The sequence below is a fragment of the Lepisosteus oculatus genome, chromosome 4, assembly GCF_040954835.1.
Source record: "Lepisosteus oculatus isolate fLepOcu1 chromosome 4, fLepOcu1.hap2, whole genome shotgun sequence".
Classification (NCBI taxonomy): Eukaryota; Metazoa; Chordata; class Actinopteri; order Semionotiformes; family Lepisosteidae; genus Lepisosteus; species Lepisosteus oculatus.
This window is the reverse complement of record NC_090699.1, coordinates 60,162,146-60,178,516: the sequence shown is the minus strand read 5'-3', so window position 1 is coordinate 60,178,516 and position 16,371 is coordinate 60,162,146.

The following is a 16,371-nucleotide window of genomic DNA, read 5'->3' as shown; positions in this document are numbered from 1 at the left end:
TTTCTTAACTCTAAATGTTACAATACTATTAGAGGATGGAAGCATGTATCACATATTGCTCCAAACCTTATCCATACATGACAAATATACTATATTTCCTTTTGGAACTTGGTTTCTATATTTTGGATGTACAGTATCTGGGGAATTGCTGATTGTCATGTCAGTGTGCACAAAAGCAGATACGCCTATAGAAACAACACATGGAGCATCATATTAAACAAGGAAGAAACACCAAATACTGAAAGATAAGTTCTGTATGTAAAGAACATTAAGAAAATCTCAAAATAATTTAATTATAAAACTGATACAACAATTTATTATTACTATAGGCTTTATCGTTATTTTTTATAAGACTACAGAAGATATAACAAGTTTTAAAAAAAGCTTTCATATCCAAGCATAAAATAACTCAAGATTGCATTATCTTTCATTGATTGGACTTTCACTATTGTGTCCCTAGCCAAAAGAAACAAACTTTAACCGGTATCTTCAGTGATTATCAGACCAATCAAAAGAGTGGTTCAGAGTCTTGTGTAGGTGTGCCTATGGTATTGAATCTGTCTGGAATAAAAAAATATCAATTGTGATGGGGTTTTCGGAGGACAAAGCTGCCATTTGCAAAGTCATACTAACATTGAATTGTTTTATTCTTTTACAGTTAGCTATAAAGTAATATAGCAGAAAGACAGATATATAATACAGGTCCATTAAATGATTTGTATCAGTGTTTTATAGAGTGTTTTAAGGGCGATGCCCAACATCCAAGGGCACCGGAGATTTTATAAACTCACAAAAAAAATAAAAGTACTGTAAATGCTTGCAAAAAATAGTAGCCGGATCCTTAATTTCTTTACAAAATAGTTTAAAACAGGAGCACTGAATCCTAGTTCCAAAGAGTCAGCATTGTATGCAGTGTAAACCATCAGTTTCTTAACACCTGGAACAATTTCGTTTTGACCGCTTAAGCAGGTAATGTGTTAAATTAAGCAGCTAAAACATAAGTTGAAAAACCAACATCCTTTCGCTCTCAAAGACCACAGCTGACCGTTCTTGACTTAATCGAGCCAATTAATGACCAAATTAATTAAAACAAAATTGTTCCATGTCTTTACCAATTGATCATTTAAGATGTCAATGCTTTCACATCTGTGCTTTTTTTTTTTCATGGACTGTACTCATTGAGGTATATTCCTCTTGAGGAACATTCCTTTTATTCAAAATCTTTGGTGTACATTAGAATTCATGAGCCTTTTGTTTTCATACTATTAGATTATGAGATGTATATTTAATTTTAAAATCATATAAAAAACAATGTTTGATCTAGCCTTTTGCAGGGCATAAACTATTAGTTTTTAACTTGAATAATTCAGGCAAGAACCTGTTCCTGCCGGTCTCACATAGAACAGAGTGAGTTTTAAGTTCAATTAATGATTTACTGTGAGGCCATTTGATCTCATATTGCTATAGTCTAACTGTGCTGTTTACCCAGTTAAAGGACAATCTCTAGAGAAGAGCAGTTAATAGCAGAAATTGACATGGCCCCTGCATAAAACATTTTCCTTCTTACGAGAAAACAAGGAAATATAAAAAATATATATTCTACATTAGCACTGATTATTTGTATCACCATAATTCACTAAATGACTGAACTTGGTTTGTATTTGATATGGGTGTTTTCTTTAAAAAATGATTGCATTTGAAACCACTAATTAATTATGCATCCTTGACCAGTGGGAGAAAGTCACAGTTATCTACTGTAATTTCAGCTGAGAATGCAGTATGCTGATGATAAACAATCTTTATGCCCCATGAACACTCCCCTGCCCTCTTTCAAATGACATAATGCTTATGATCTACAGTACTGTATTTAGACTTTATACAGAGTAAAGTAAATACTTTGAAGAGTCCATTAACAATACCCCAGACTGGTAAAATTGGAAGGAGTGAGATTAACATTTGTGGTTTAATTAATTGCATGGTAATGATTCTAGAAGTAATAACAACAACATTTAAACAAACTAGTTTAAAATATTAAATTAAATAACAAAAATGACTTGCACCCAAAATCCGTAGTTGATTTTGTAAGGTACACTTTGATAAATTACTCCACCTTAAATTGTAAGATGGCACTGATAACCTTAATACATTATTAAGATAAGAAAGATGTTCATCAATAAAAATTATTATGAGTGTAAATTAATTTAAATTGGTAAAGCATTTGTTCAGTATGCCAAGATGGCCAATCAATTAAAACATAACGTTCTCAGTGATGAATGAGATAGGGGGCGCCAGTAATATATCTTATGCAATAATGATGACATCAAGTCTCCCAAGAACAGATTCAGATACTGCACTGTTTTAGTTTAACTAGTTGAGAGTTAAATTCCTTTGAACAAAAATAACTATCTACATCTCAGTTAATGAGGCCACTAATCATACTACTACCATTAATTTTTATTACAATGGGATTATTTACCTTACAAAATGTATTAGGAGTTCTAAAATTTTAAGAAACGAAATTCTGAAAGTGAAGGACAGTTTGTTCAATTTACTTAGTATACTACATCTGAGAAGGAAAGTGCAAATATGTCTTATTCAAAAACAGAGATTTGAATAAAATAGTCATAAATGGTTAATACATTTGTTCTGTATAGTGTTTAATGTCTATGTACAATGTAACTATTCACCCATTGATATTAAAAATTTAATATCGATTAAATTATTAATTTAACAACAGCCTATTATCTTTTACTTGATAAATTGGTCACTGATTTTTACTCCTGAAACAGGGATAATAATATTATTAATAATATTAATGTTATAGAATGTTTACAGTACAGTTATTAACAGATAGCTAAAATCTTACCAAAATTATACAGAATACTGCACAAACATGTACAGCATTTCAACTGTATGTTTCCATCAAACTAATAATAAATATACTGTATACTGAAACTTTTTAGATAACTATAATTATACAAATTATAGTATATAACATTCGTCCACCAATTAAGGTTACACAGGCATTGTGTTTTTTGTCTTGCTATTCACTTTTCAGTGTGAAATTAACCTCCACTTTAACCTTATTATACTGTATAACACTCCCACTATTCAATAAGAATTCATTATGCTGTGATAAAAAACTAGAACTGCGTAATTAGCCATCATTATCCTGGAGCTGTAAAGCCTCCCTATTTACAGCATATACCCACTGTTATACCGACTGCTACCACACGGCTGTACCACAGTACTAAAAAGTACTCAATACTGATAAAAACTTTTGATAACTTTTTTTCTTAATTTTAAAACTGTAAAACTGTAAAAAAAAAAAACAATTCTTGTGCAGAATGGATCCCTATCATCTAGAGTATGTCGAAATAGACTTAAAAGCGAATCCTAAATCACTTTATGTATGCATATCTAGACTAAATAGTTTTATTTTTACAATACTTTCACAAGTATTTTTTCCTCTTTGAAGCAAAGAGTTTTAAAATCGCACTTCACAGTAAACACAGAGCCTTGTTCAAAACACATATCCATGAATTGCAATCACAGTGCAGATGATTTTTATGTCTTGAACAAAAGAGTTTCAAGTATTATAATACTGATGTACTGAAATACCTGAAAAGCATGAACAAATCCAACCATAGGCACTACTTCAATTACAGGAATTCAACAGATCCAACAGAGACAAGTACAAACTAAAAACAAGTGCCTTTAAAACGTACAAAGATTTGTATGTAAGATAATGTCAAAGCTGAAACACTGTGTTCCTCTGAGACACAGCTGGATGACACTCTTGGACTGGAGCTCACCTCTTTTGTTCACAATATTTGTTTTATTCATTTGTGCTTTTGTTATCTGGGTCCTCTGCTGTGATAGCAGCCGGTACAAGATGATCTGCAGAATGACAGACGACAAACATCACTAAAAGTTACATTTCATAGACCATTATAATAAATGCAGCAAGATCACAAAAGTCTTCCCTACGTTTTTTAAACACTAGTAAAGCACAATCATCCATATATCCATTATATACTGTAAATGATGTTTAATACTACTGTAATAAAGAGCTCCAGCAACCTGGAGACTATTGCAGAAGAACAGACCTGAGTTAGTACTACACCCTGACCAGGACCTGTCCATTGCAGTAACATAATCATACAATCATAAATTAAAAGATGTACAGTACTGAATAAGAGCACCTTGGGACAGTAAAACATGGGTGAGGGTGTAGAATGCACATTGTTGGAAGTCTTGCACAATTTGCAAAGTTAATGATGGAATAATCGTCAAAGACACTATTTTAAAATTTCTCCCATACAGATGATTTTCTGATAAGATAGATTACCTATATAAAATATTCCTATTTATTTCATAGCCTCTTAATATCTTAATATTAGACATTTAAAGTACTGCCCAGTGTAGAAGAGCATGGTTAATAATTTAGCACATACTGTATAACAGCAACAATAAGCCTTAAGGAAAGGTCGTTTTTTTAATATTTATTTTTCTATGCCCTATAACAAATTTTTTTGAGATTTACAGTATGGAGCTTTCCTCAGATAATTTGCATGATTTCTTATTCTTACTGTCGAAATTAGGACCAGTTATGTCTTTTTAGAAGGGTGAGGTTATTCATTTAAATTGATGCAATCAAACTAACATGCACTGGACCATTCAATCTTATACATATTGGCTGAGATACACCAGATACTGCAATCTTTTTTCATCACCCCATTTACACCTTATTAAAGAAGGATCTGTACCCAGACAAATGTATACTTATGGTATGTTTTTTGTATATACTCGGCAAGATTTTATTATGTGATGCAAATTCAACTGAAAAAATATATTGAAAAGGAATTGATCAATAAAAATGTTTCAGGGCACATTAAGATAGGATTATTTGACGAAGTACTTCAGCATCTGTGAAGACAAAATATAGAATTCTTCAGAATGTTACACTTAAAAATCCTATATTTTAAAATCTCTTTTGTGAGTAAAAAGTACAAATAGGCATCATTTCATGTAGTGTTTAGGATATACTGTAATAACGCTGTTTAAGTGAGAACCACAGAGTCTTGGAACATATTTGCGAAAAGATTGTTTTCATTATTCCAGGAAAACCTCAGTCGTTTACTTAGCATTAGAGTCTCAGGGACAGGGTTTGTGCACATTTAAACTGAACCCTTAAATTGGGAACTGACTAAAACTTACAGCATGCCATAATATTGAATTAGGTAGTTGAAGTATGCAATTAATATATGAACTGGGAAGAAAACTATGAGACCCAGTGGATCGAGTGAATGTGGAACAAGAAACCCATCCCTGTTGTCAAAACCCATACCCAAACAACTTTAAGAAAGATTCTGAAAGGACCAACCAGCAACCAAATGATCTAGATAGACTCAGTGGCTGCCTTTTGTTTGTGATCTTTTTTATATTTCCCCAATGACTGTCACGTGGAACTGTCACATCTGAACAAGAACCTCCCAAACATGTCATTCCATATCACGACAAAAATGTCAGTAGATCACTTGCTGTTTTGAAATATAATGTACTTCGGTCAAGTGGCAGCTGTCTCCACTGGGTTGGAATATCTCTAGGTCTAGTGGAAAAAAAAAAGTGGATGTTGCCAAAGCTGTCACTATCCCTGGTTTCAAAGACAAACTGCTGCTGTTGGACAGCATTGCTTACAGTCCAGTCAACCGGGCTGTCAATCACAGCTCAGGCCACAGGGCGGAGCTCCAACTAGCCCCTCCCTTCTCCTTTTTCAGCTGTAACCAGGAACTTGAATGTGAGGAAACCCAACACTGGTGAAATTGCTGCCAGGGTCACTGGGTTTTATCTGGAAGTATTCTAAGACTTTTTTTTCTTTGGCTCGTGTGATGGAAATTGAGTATCTATATTTAATATGCTTCTCCTTGGAAAAACCTGTGACATCTTTTTGATTACACATTGCCTGTTCCCAGGTTAAAGGTAGTTGCACTTTTCTCCAAAGTATTTCAGAAGAATATGAAGTCCAGTAAAGCCAAAATGAGCAACAATGGTACAGTAACTGATCTCCAACACAATTTTTAAAAATACGGATTTATTTATTAAGTGGTCACCATTGCACATTATAGCCTGATGAAGATCAGTTTAGATCACCATACATCGTATATTTTGTGATTATTTTCTTTGTCTCAATTGCTTGTGGATATAATGTAAAACTGTGTTGCACTGTTATCTCTTCTGCCTGGTTTTGTGCCGGGTTTGCAGCTGTGGATTGGTATTGTAGATTTAACGCTTTCCAGTAGGTTAACAAGGATGTATGGAGGTGAATGCTTCACACTTTATTTAAAAAAATACTTTTTTTGTAGAGTTCTGGCTGAGTTTACTTTTTGTCTTATTCCTTCTCTATCCTTGTCCTTTTTAAACTGTATGTTATAAGCATCCCTGTAAATGGAACAGAGATGAATATGGACATTTTAAGTAATTCATAAGAATCTGTGCATCCACATTTTTCATTAATATATAGATATATAACCAAACACATGCATAATACAATGTTCGGAACACGTTATTGTATTGGAACACAATTTATTATTCATATTGTTTTCACAATATAATAATTGTGGATTAATTGTAAACTAATTAAAGAGATGCAGAGATTTACAATAAAAAACTAGGGTCTGATATAAAAATATTTTTTTTGCCTAAAAGAGATAACATAAAATAGTCCAGCTGTCATTAATATTTTACATTTTAAAGGCATTTGTAAAAGAGGCTGAAAAACAACATCTGAGCAATCCATCAGACTAAAAGATAATGTTCTATATTTTAAGGAAGGCTGCTAAATTACTATTATCATTCTCCTCTCTTCTCTTCTTTGAAGCAAAGAATGAGCTAAAGCAATAACTACATGATCAAAATTTAATAGATCTTTAACACAGTCTTTAAAGAAGAGTTGACAGTAAGCACCCCACTTACTATATAATAGAAAAAAGCTAATGTAGATTTTTGATAAACAGTCCTAATAAGTATGCGTTTTATCACCTGGGAACATCTCAGAGGACTGCTTGTTTCCAATTTGCGTGCTGATGTCATGCTATCAATGTACACTAAGGCTATATGAATACACGTTCTCTACTGCAGATGTAGTGCAGAATTGTGAATGACAGAACACAAAAAATGAACAAGAATTCTCAGCACTGTCATAAGTACTGTATATAATCTCTTCTTGCAGGTCAGGATGCAAACCTATTCTTGGGTTTCCTTCACAGGATGCTATTTCCAGTGGTAACTGGTTCTTGAGGGAGACCAAAAAAAGTCCCTTTTCTGCTTTTATTGTTTTCATTTTCACAGGATCCAGTCATTACTTCACTGATCAAAAATGGTGAAAGTCATCTGCCAATGCAGTTACAGCTTAGGAAGGAAAACAGATGGTAGACTTATTTATTGTGTTACTGTAAATGCGACACGACCAAGTCTGATGATATTTCTTCATTTCACGCAATGTAGTGATTATATACTACAAATTACCACGCAACAGTAATTAATGTAAATGTCCAATTTTGTTGTTATGTTGTTTGTTTACATGCAGTTAGATCATCGATTTCTCTCTCTTACTGAGCTTGGAGTCTTGTCAGCAAAGGAACATTAGAGTATCATCTGACAATAGTTATAAGGTTACATACTGTGCAAACATCTGGCACACAATACATCATACACTTTCAGTTCATACCCTATTGGATGGCTTGATGAGAATGATTTTTTCATTCCCAGGTATAAATTTTGATTCTGTTACCGAAAAAGCCCTACGTGCCATTTGAAAAAGTACTGTATACAGTATATTCCACAATGTGAGAAACAGAATCGACTTCTTTAGAAAAAGTCCTTCATATTTTATAGTAGCTAATGAGATCAAAAGCATACCTTTGTTAGATAGAACTTCTTAGACTTCATATTTGGGAAAGACGTAACTAGGGTAGTCTAGCATATCTTATATAATAATAATAATAATTCATTACACTTATATAGCACTTTTCTCGACACTCAAAGCACTTTACAGATAATGGGGATCCCCTCCACCACTAACAATGTTCAGCCCCACCTGGATGATGTGACGGCAGCCATAGTGCGCCAGTACACTCACCAAACACCAGCTGTCAGTGGGGAGGAGAGCAGAGTGATGAAGGCAATTAATAGATGATGATTATTGGGAGGCCATGATTGGTAAAGGCCAATAGGAAATTTAGCCAGGACGCCAGGGTACACTCCTTCTCTTTTTGAGAGGCGTCCTGGGATTTTTAATGACCACAGAGAATCAGGACGTCTGTTTAACGTCTCATCGGAAGGATGGCGCCTTTTTTACAGTATAGTGTCCCCGTCACTATACTGGGGCATTAGGACCTACACAGACTGCAAGGTGAGCGCCCCCCTGCTGGTTCCACTAACACCACTTCCTGCAGCAACCTGAGTTTTTCCCAGGAGGTCTCTCATCCAGGTACTGGCCAGGCTCACACCTGCTGAGCTTCAGTGGGTTGGTAGTTGTGAGTTGCAGGGTGATATAGCTGCTGGCAATTATCCATTATCAGAAAGATGCTTATTCCTTGCAAGGCTTGCAGCACCCAGAGTCTATCCCAGAAGCACAAGGCACAAGGCAGGGATCCACACTGAATGGGACTTTAGCTTAATTTAAAGACAGCTGTTAATTGAGCCAGCATCAATGTGGGAGGTGGGACAAAACTGAAGAGAACAGATGGGAAATCTGCAGACAACGCATGAAAGGCACCCAAGACTGGAAACAAACCCAGGACTAGCCTTCCATCCTGTTTCAGTACTGGCTACAGACAAAACCATACACGGCTTCATGCCAATTCCTCTCGCAGAGCACATTATGAACAACATAATGTGAACGCTGTTGTTGCCAGCTCCTGTAGTCTTCAAAACATATTTGGGAGGCCTCAGAGAAAGTCACTGAGCTATACAGGTTGAGGCACAATAAATTTAAGAAAAGGGCTTTTAGTGGATAACTTATTTTCATAAGCCACTCATATCCCTTCTATAGGGACATACCCTTATAATACAGGTCAGAACTTTACTACTATTTTCGCTTTTGAGTGGTAACAGGTAGAGGCAAAAATATTACTCTAAATGATTCAGTAATACTGGAATTGTATTAATGGAATTCGTAATAGAGATTACAAGTCTGTGATTCTCTGGGGAAAAACATACTAAGGAAATAAATGTTGTAGAAGAATGTGTTAGGAGAAATAACCCTGAAACTTATTTTAAGTTTTGTATTGGCACAGTTTTCTGTCCACAAAGTCTTTAAAGATAACGTACATTACTAAGTCTATTGCTAAACCTAATACAAGCTCTTAGGCTCCATATACAAAAAACAAAACACAGCTAGTGTGTCGAGATTGACATCAGCTATTTGGAATGCAACAGACACTATTCAAGAAAACAAATTGGGAACCACATGATAGTAGTTTTGAAGACAAGAAGTGCTGCCTAATCTGTAGGATGGGTGCTGCATATAATAAAGTTTGATTGAATGGTTTGTTTGTAGCTTGCATAATTGAACGCTTACCTATAATTAAGTGGCACTATTGTGACTCTGTGAACTCTGTGCTATTATTCAGAAGTGATGTAAAAACCAAGGTCCTAACTACTTGGTCATCAAAGATCCCCTGAGATAGTTCATTAAAGTAGGGGTGTTAACCCTGTGGTCTTGGATGAATTGTACTATGAACTCCAACCTGAAGTTCCCTCCTGTAGCAATGATGAAATGGTTTCTCACTCCTCTATCTGACCTGTAGTGGGGCTACTAGTGCATAATGGCTCTCACCTAGTTCATTGGTGGATGAAGAGGGTTTCCTCCTGTATGAAAAGTACTTTGGGATCCTTAAGGATGAAAAGCTTGATTTACAAATGCAAGAACAATATGAAACCCAAGCAGCAACACCTTTAGAACACACTTGAGAGACTGAAGATTTTTTACAGAAACGTGTAAAGAAATTGGTGATATAAATAGCAAAAAGCACTGAGCAGGTGAAAATGACAAAGTTTCATATTATAGAAACTTTCACACCTCCCATTCTCATTCATGACTGAATCTGTGAAAACACTCCAGCTGTTTCAGGGTTCAACCTTTCATAAAAGGCATAACAGAATGTTAATGAATAGACAACGGTTTTACTTGTGCATTTCAGACAGTTACAGTACATGAATTTATAGATGAATGATGAACAGGCTTGCTGGAAAAACCGGCATGACAAAAAAAAAAGCTAGCAAACTAGAAAATATATCTTTTGTTATAAACAATAATAAAATTATTTCAAAACAATGCTGTTTTTTCAAAGTACTGCTTAGCACAGTGAGAGAATTAGAAATGTCATTTGGTTCATGTAATATTGGATAGATGTCAGTGAGTACATACTGTACATTCTTCATTTAAACAACTGGCAGCCAGTTAGAAAAAAGACTTACCACAAGGTTTTAAATTCCGAGAAAACATGCCTATGGCTGCCGTTTTCTTCGTTCTCTTGAGAAGCAGCAGATTGTCTTGAACATGATTGAAAGACCCAGAAAATCCCAGAATATTTTATATTTAAAATAACCTATTATTAAAATGTGAACTGTCATTCACAGAGCATGCAGTTCAAGAAGCTATGCCAACTTGATTTAGAAACAGAGAAACAAGCACAAAATGCCAGAAGAAAGTGCTGATGTTTATGCTTTTGTAATCCAAATGGCTTCTTATCACTGATGCATAACTATGAGATATTTGTGTGATTTTTGTTTTAGCAAATAGTGTTGAGTGTATTACCTTGATTGCTCATTATCTTTTTCTTTTGCTCATTTAATATTCTTCCAGACTTACTTCCAGAAATTACAACTGTAACGCTGTAGTTGGAGAAGTTTTTATGCATGTTCAGAAAGCATTCAAACTATCACAATGGTCAGTTTCTGGGACCTTTACAACATACAAGCATTTATAAGGTCTTAAATAATGTAACACCTTACTGTATTTATGTTTCCTACTGTACATATAATACCTTAAGGCTCTAAGGGTATGATTTCCAAACCGAGACTGCTATCACTGAGTAATATAATGGATTACTTGGATTTAAGGATGCTGTCGAAAACACCATTAGAGATTATGACAGTATACAGTTATTTCACATTTTTCAAGCGAAATTAGTTTAAGTTGTCTGATGAGTTTTAACTGCATTGTCTTTATTGGTACATATTTTTAGTGAACTATACTGAATTATTTTGGTAACGACTCATATACTGCAAAAGGTTCTTTATACAATTTGCATTACTACTAGTAGAATTATTTATAGTGTATCTAACTAACACACCAGAAGCAGGCCTAGTTTCCTAGCTATTGGATGCAGCTCTGAGCTCAGGAGACCTAGTGTATCTGATCTGGTCTGATAGATTGCAAGGTAAGAATTATTCATCCCATCACTGGAAACCATTAATAGTGCTGAAGGCTCCTGTGGTAGGGGGCTGGCCTTTTGGTCCAGCCGATTTCACTGTTGTTGGTGGGGGCTGTCAGGCTCTAAAACGGGAAATGACTGTGAAAGAGGAATTACTTCCACCTGGGGGAGCTGCACACACCACAACCAACAGAGTTGGGGAACAATACTTTCATACTAGATCAGACTATATACAGTATGTTATCATGAATCTGCTTCTATCATTGTAAAATTCAGGAAGAAGAAAATTAGATTTATAAATTAGGAGAGTTCAACACTTTCAAATAATCAGAGACTCAGAAACAGCATGATCATTAAGAATAATAGTAACAGCAATGCTAATAATAAAATCAGTGACATCATACTGTCAAGACTTTGAGTTTATGTTTGCATGCTTTACTTAAGCTAACCAGCCCTGCTGTAAGTAATGGAAAACACGGGCTAGTTGCCACATGATCTATTTACCTCAAACATGTACTGGCATGGAGTCATGAGGTATAATGTGCCAAGAGCTTTCCCTGTGAGCACAGCAGCCACCTGACAGTCCCAAGCACTTCAGATACACTTTGGATAGACTTCCTCCTAGCAACTCCAACAAGCACAGTGAAATCTGAGGCTATTTCCTCCTTTGGCAGTTCTACTTGACAGCAGATGGAGAAGGAAAGCCAAAGATGGTTAAAGCTGTCATTCACATTGAGCTCCCAGGTTCTCCATTACCTTGGCACACAACTTTTCTTTCAGCCTTAGATTTATTTCTTGAAATGTGATGACCATTGCTCAATATTAATTTACAATAAAGGATATTAGCACTTGTACTTTCTGTTATCATTCAGTAGCAAGTAAGACATATTTTATGCAGTCAGAATTGCACAATTCTTATATGACTGTATTAACAAAAAGTTATTGAACAAAACGTATTTATAGTCAAAAATATAATTATACTGTATACATTTTCTCTTAATCACATAGCAACAAACCCTGAGACAAACCACAAATTTCTACGAAGGTCACAGATCATTGACTTCCTAAACTGTATTTCTGTACTTGCCAAAGGACTTTTGTTATTGGCTGAGCAACAGCAGAAAAATATGCCTGTCCTAAATCTAAATCTTCATCTCAGATTTTTATATTACAGAGGCAGTGGCAGCTGGTTTGACACCATGTTGACCTTTGGCTCCTGCAGGCCCATATTTACAGTACAGTGATTAAATTAGTTGAACAAGTGACTATATCACGTTTTACCATGAACAATGAAACTGAACATTCAAAATGTAATGTTTTGCAAGTCCAATTTTGTGGGATATGTTGAGCTTGGAGGAATCCAATTTACTTTCCTGGGGAAAAATGTTATTTGTTGCGTTGTAAAAGAAAACACTGGCAATTTCCCACTTCATTTATTACACTTCTAAATGCAAAAGTGCAGCATTATATTTGTGAAAAACATATATGCACTGTACGCCATTTGCATATAAATGCTTTTCTACTGAGTCCCCCTTGTGCTTAGAGTCTTTGCCAGTCAGATGCTTCCGTTAGACCAGGACCAGAATTGTTAAAGAGGTTATTTTGCAATGAATTAATAAATAATATTAAGATCTAATAAAGGAATGACAATATTGATACTATTCACCCTACTAATGTCCCCTAGTCATATATATGTTTTGTTCCTCTGTACAAATGTCAGCTTAGGCAGTGAATTAAACATTCATATTTAGAGACTCATATCTATTGCTTGTCCTTTATGGCTTTTCTGGGGACAGGGACTAGCATTTTGACTGACATCCACTGACAACGACACTAGGTCTGGCCTCGCTGTATTGTACTGTGAGAAACCTCCCAATTATTAATTGTAAATTGTTATTAATTAGAGTATTTAATTAACTATTAAAGTCTTTTCTTATGAATTTGAACTTGCTTAAATGCGACATCATCCAAATGGTTAGAAGACTAACAAGCATGTGTTACAATGCATCTATGCATTGCTTTATTTCTGGTGGGAGCAGTTCGACACTGCAGATGTTGCAGCATCTCACACTTGCAATCTGCACATGTGCCTTAGTGCACAAGTGGGAAATGTAAGCATTCAGTGAATCTTGCAACTGTCGCTCGGATTATGCACAGATGCCACTTATCGTCTGCAGTTCTTGAGTTGCAGTTGCCACCTCTTTTGAGGGAAGAGGAAAAAGGTTCTGCAGCTTAAGCTGCCTAATCATTTCCCACATTGTTCACATGTTTTCTGTGGCAAAGAGGAAGAAAGGGGAGGAAAACACCTGTCATATTTGTCCAAATACTTGACGAATCACATATTAGTAAAACTGATTTGGTCATTCTTTAGTTTGCAGTTGCCAAGTCATACGATAGAAATTGATATTATGCCAGTTCTTAGTACCACACATTTATATACTATTACATGTATAAGCAGAAACTATATTCCACAAATAACATTAAGGTTAGGTTTAGAGGTTTGGTTAGCATTAGGGCTTTGGTACTAATAAGCAATTAAACTATGGTAGAGGTTGATTATTACTACATTTCTATCACTCTATTAAAGGTTTAATAAAATATTGAATTTCATAATTATTTTGAAATAGCAATAATAACTGCTAATACAAAATACAAAGTATAACCACTGAAACTATGACTCAAAGCTCCATCAGAAACTCCTCCAAGATGTTTTCTGGCAGATGTTTGCATTCCTGCTATGTTTTGGTCATGTAGAAGGGCTATTTGCCTGTAGTACATGTGGAAAACAACATATAACCACTGTTCTGTAGGCATACTTGGCAGGAAAAAATATAAAGGAATTGGTTTTGCATTTCACATTGAGCAGGAGAAGACAATCTGAAAATGAAGTATTTTACTCATCCACTATTAAAAGTTTTTAATTGTCTTCAATGGGCTCTTCATATCAGCGAAATTATTGTGCTACACCTATGCGTCTACTGTACAGGCATTATTTTTGCAGTAAGCTTTTACAAAATCTATTTTTTGCTATAATAGTTTGGAGAATAAATGATATCCTAAGTCAATTAAGCAAGAGAAAACGAAAAAAAAAACTTATTTCCTTATTGAAATAACGTATTACAGTACATCTTTCTATTTAGACATGGAGTTTGGTTGTAAATGAAATAAATGCATGTTAAAACCTTTTTAATATGTCATCAGAACTCTCTCCCAAGGGGCATCACACATTTGAAACCCATGAGTACCACTCATGCTTTCTGAATTTTACAACAGGTGAACTGTCAGGTGTGAAGACCCCTTGACAGCCTAGAGCACTGTGGAGTGCAGTGGATGCCTTTGTTGGCAGTTCGTACTGCTGGTGATGTCAAAGCTTGGTCAACACAGTACAGCAAGTCCAGGGACAGTGGAGATAGTGGGGGGAGGGGGCTTTTTATAGGACTTATTCTCATGGCAAAATAGCTCACAGAACAGAATGTGAAAACCTTCAGCTGTTCTCAGTAAATCCAGCTCACATGCATGCAGCGCAGATGATGAGCAATTCATCACGTCACTACTCTCATGCACATTCTTGCTAACTCTTTGCCCTGGTATGTGCTTTAATACTTGGTTAGGTGCGCAACTTATGAATACGTATTTATGTTATCGTGAATGGGTGTTAAAATCAATTACATCATTGTCATATGCATAACCTTTTTTTTTTTAGAAAAAGGCACTAAGAAGCCCTCATTAGATAGAGAGCCAGCATATGGTCAATATTATCCAAAGGAAAGCATCTGGTGTTGATATTTTCTTCCATTTGATTGAACGTACACTTAGATTTTTTGGGCATGATCTCTTACTCAAAATCTAGAAAAAAATTCAACAAAGTACTGGTAATATTTTTGAATTCCAGATGTATAGTGCATGTACCTGCATTTTATATATATACTTACTGTAGGTGTGTGTGATTTGCACAAATGTATTTTATTATATGGCTGTATTAATAATTGCTGAGGTCTGTCTTTAGATATTTTCTTATGATCCCACTACCCTCTATAACCATTATATTCAATACTGGACATTTCCCACAAGTGTGTAACAATGAATGAGTTCATTTAAACCAGTTCTATTTATTACATAATTCTTTTACTTTTATTGCTATGAACATGTTGACACACGTTGTGTGGTTTTCTTTGTATTTTCCTTTTGGTAAATGTTTCACTTTCAACTTCAGGTGCTGTACTGTACTATATGTGTGTGAAATGGAAACATGAGGGGGTGGAATGAGGTGTAAAATTCATGTTTCTGAACATATTGTAAGCTTAAGTATGAGACTGATGCAGACAAGGACAAACATTCTGAATGTTTCTCTCTATTGTGTCTTCTAGCTTGTCTCTTTCCTGTGCTCCAATCTCAGTTTTCCGAGGTCCTGAAACAAAGACACATGTTTAATTATTAAATTAACTGCATAATTATTAAAAGTGTATAAACCAGAAGGTATTATTTCTCTACAGCAAGGAGCTATGAATTTGTGGGGGAAAATAATCAGTGTTATTAAAGGTTATATTTCTCATTTATGTGCTTTTTGTTGTTTTCCAATTATACTTCAAATGCACAGTTCACTTTAACTACAGTTCCAATGGTTACCGACTAGTTAGCTAGTGAGCTGTTTGTTAAAGTTGCTTCACAAGGACAAAAATAATTAGAAATAATGGTCATGGTATGGTAATGGTAAAAAAACAAATGACAACATGCATATTCCAGATACATGTTGAAACTTTAAGTGGAATACAAAAGTGTATCATGTTAGAATGGTTTAATTGTAAATGATCACTTCATAGTGATACACTGTAAGTATCCTTAGGTGGCAACACTAATTGTAAAAAAGACTAGAGATCTGCAAAGTGAATAAGGTAATAAGATATTATTTCCTATTGCTCTCCCTTTATCA